Raw genomic sequence first — 3,055 nt, 5'->3', positions numbered from 1 at the left:
CAATGAATGCTTTTACAGGGAGAATGCTGACTTACTGTTTTTATAAGGTGTTTATAAAAATGGTCAAAAATTTGAAATAACCTCAACTTTTTCCAAGAAATATGGGTGCAATGAAATTGAGAATAGAGCTCCAGTTTTATCCACACTCTTTGTTCTGTCAATTTTAGAAATTTTAATCATCAGTCAGGATACAGAAAGAAGACTCATGATTGATACAGGACAAAAAGCACACCAAAAATTAACCAATCCACATGTAGTGGCCACACAGCTTCTTGTGCAGATGATCCAGGACTTCCTTCCTCTTTCTTCTCCCTGTCCATCATCTGCCCCTGCCCCCATGCTACCAGCAGATATATGCAGTTCACTCCACTGCCCATGGCAGAAAAATGCAGTCATGTCTGGAGCACTTCCAGGTTTATCCCTGCAGTAGGACAAGGCAGACATGGATTTTTTTCCAGGAGAATTGCATTTTGCTCTCAGAATGCTGCACAGTCTGTCATACAGCTGAGGGAGGGCCAGAAGAGCCCCTGCAAAAAGCTGAGGAAAGCATTCAGCTCCAAATGCCTCCATTTGCAAATTACTCCTTTTCTTCCAAATTTTCCTGTGGGAAAAGGCACATGAAAATTGCAGGGAGAGGATGGCGAGGTGCAAGTTGAAGACTGGGTGTACTTTTTGCCTGAACTAGATGTAGCTTGGGGTCCCCACCCCGTCACCCTTGCTCTAAAGAGTTGGGTCAATATTTACAGAAAATACACAGCCAATTGCACATTCTGAAAGTTCACAATAAAACACAGCTGTATTTTCAACATATTTCAACATATTTCATCCCAACAGTAGCACAGAATGTTCTGGGTTGGAAGGGGCCTTAATGATCATCTGAAATCATCCTAACGATCATCTGAAATATAAAATTTAAGATCATCACCTGTACTGATATTTATGCAAGGTCTATCATTCAATTTGAAGATGTCAAGTCTCTAAACCCTGCAAACCCCCCAGATCAATTTGTCACCTTTTGTTTTGTATGAGGCAGATTCTTTGATAAACACTGTGAAGTAAATGTACCATTTAAGGTAAGTAGCTTAATGTTCACAGGCTGCAACTTTTGGGTCATCATGAGAAGTTTTTTTGCCCAATGCCACTAAATTATCTCTTCAATCCTGAGCAAAAGGGTGGTGCTTGCTAGCATTCCTTCTGGTTTATTTGGGTAGTGTGGGAGATGTCAGCAGTGAGCATGGATTATTATCCTGCAGGCAGAGAGACATGAAGAGATTATAAATTACTGAAAATGGACTGTATTTGATAATCTCATGAATGCTTTCTGCTACACTGTGAGGCACTGGGCTCAGTGAGATGGGAATTGTTCTACTGGGGAGAACTAAACACATTTTTCTAACAGACTTCTGTAAGAACTTTGCTAAGATCTGAGACTGTATAGATCTCTAATACATCTTTGGAACTGTTAATATCTGAAGAGAAGATTTTAAGATTATGACACAGTCCCAGGGATGAAAAACCTGTTATTTGGTTTAGGATCTGGTCAATAAAGAGAGAAAGTTGGGACATTTTTGTGTATTATCCCTACAAATATGTGATTTTGTGGTTCAAAAAAAAATACCATTTGGGTTTGCTTTGTGTGGCTGATTCTGGCTGATAAATGAGGTTCTTCACGGGGTGGAGAGCTCAGAGCTCACACTGAAAATTCCCCGTGGGTCTGTGCTCACACTGATGAGAGGGTGAAAATCTATGACATTAAAACGACAGATTCCATTATATTTGCACCTTCAGTGGTTGTGTTGTCAGAAAAAGGAAAGTGTGAATGTGCTGAGCAAGATGACTTTGACTTTTTAAAAAGCGCCTTTATCCAGGTCACGCAAAGAGCCCAAACTTTTAACTGGGTGCTGATCCCTGACCACAGGGATGCTCACCCTGTCCTGGGCTCCTCTTTGGCTTCACACAGGAGTAAGGGCTCAAGGTGTTTTCCACGTGACCAGGAGTCAGACCAGCTACTTCCAAAAGCACTCACCTCACACCAAGCAGGAAAAGATGTTACAGAGATGGTTTTTAGTTCTACACTGAGAAAAATATAAAACCACAGCCCATCTGAAAAAAATCTATCAGAAAGTTCCTGCAGTGACAGAAGCAGCAAGGAAAAGGGTAAGAACAGCCATTATTGGGTTCACACAACAGCCAGGACATATTGAAGGAGGACACAAAGTCAGATTTTCATCTCAAATTCAACACTGTCAAAAGATACACAAAAATCGTTTTCACTGACTTCTTATCTTGAAATTGCTTTCAATTCTTTTGCCCCCATTTCAGAGGGGGCAAAAGTTCCTTCTGCTCTCCCTAGAAAGTTGTTTTTTTGTTGCTAATAAAACAGCAAATCTCTAAAATATTCAGCTTTTTAACAAGAAGTTATGAATTCTTTGTAAGCAAAAGGTTTTGGTTTTGCTTTTATTCCATATTGTTTTCTTATTTCCATATTCTTCCACACTGTTTCTATTCTTAAAGTCCTTCAGTCAGCCTTCAGGGAAAAAAAATCTTGCCTTCACGGCCACCTCTCTGAGAAGCTACTGTCTGTATCTTTGATGAAAAAAAAATGAAATTAATTTATAGTAATTCTCATATTTCTTAACAAGTGCAGGAAAAAAACAATCCCATGACTGGGACTACAGCCATACAAGCTCTAACAGATACCACATCTTTGCTGCTGGCCACAAATTGGTAAATTTTAATCCTCTCAAAGGCATTTCACTTAATTGGTTCAGTAGTTTATTTTTAATGATTCTACTTATCCAAAGCCTTATAAAGATGTTAACAAACAAAATAACTTATTCCACTCACAGTCTCTGTTGATGTTGCGTGGACAGATGTACTTTTTCCTGCACGTAGAAAGGCTGTGTGATGTATTTTGATACATGTACATACCTACACACATCTTTAATAAGTCTGGTGATAAAGCCAAAGAAATACCTATCACACCCCTAAAATCTACCACTTTCCACCTTTACAGTAGCTTACTAAAAAAAACAAAAAATAAAAAATAAAAATA

This window comes from Empidonax traillii, unplaced genomic scaffold (genome assembly GCF_003031625.1).
Source record: "Empidonax traillii isolate 1590-97213 ecotype Southwest subspecies unplaced genomic scaffold, ASM303162v1 scaffold2171:size34223, whole genome shotgun sequence".
Taxonomy (NCBI): domain Eukaryota; kingdom Metazoa; phylum Chordata; class Aves; order Passeriformes; family Tyrannidae; genus Empidonax; species Empidonax traillii.
This window is presented reverse-complemented; position numbering follows the sequence as displayed.